Source organism: Pterocles gutturalis, unplaced genomic scaffold (genome assembly GCF_000699245.1).
Source record: "Pterocles gutturalis isolate BGI_N339 unplaced genomic scaffold, ASM69924v1 scaffold32443, whole genome shotgun sequence".
In the NCBI taxonomy this organism is placed as follows: Eukaryota; Metazoa; Chordata; class Aves; order Pterocliformes; family Pteroclidae; genus Pterocles; species Pterocles gutturalis.
The window spans coordinates 307-653 of record NW_010121482.1 but is presented as its reverse complement, the minus strand read 5'-3'; positions in this window follow the sequence as shown (position 1 = coordinate 653).

Here is a 347-nt window from a genome sequence, read left to right as displayed (position 1 = left end):
GAGGGGGCGGGGCAAGCGTCGCTCCTACGCACGGCTCGCCAATTGCACGTAGGACAGCTTCCTCTTTGAGGAAGCCCAGGTCTCCCACGCAGGCTGTACGGAATACGCCCGCTTTGGAAACGGCAACTTTATTTCCGTGTAAGTCCCTATCCCAACATTTTATGTTTGGGTTTTGCTACTGCGATTACACGTAGTGTTCCAGCTCTTTTTGAGAGTAAGTGGGTGGCTCTTAAAAGAGCCTTTGGGTTTATCTAAATGAGTAGACTCTGCAATTTTTTCTCAGTCGTTTTACTTTTTTTTGGGCGCCGCCTTCTTTTCCTTGGCTGCTTTGGGTTTGGGCGCCTTGG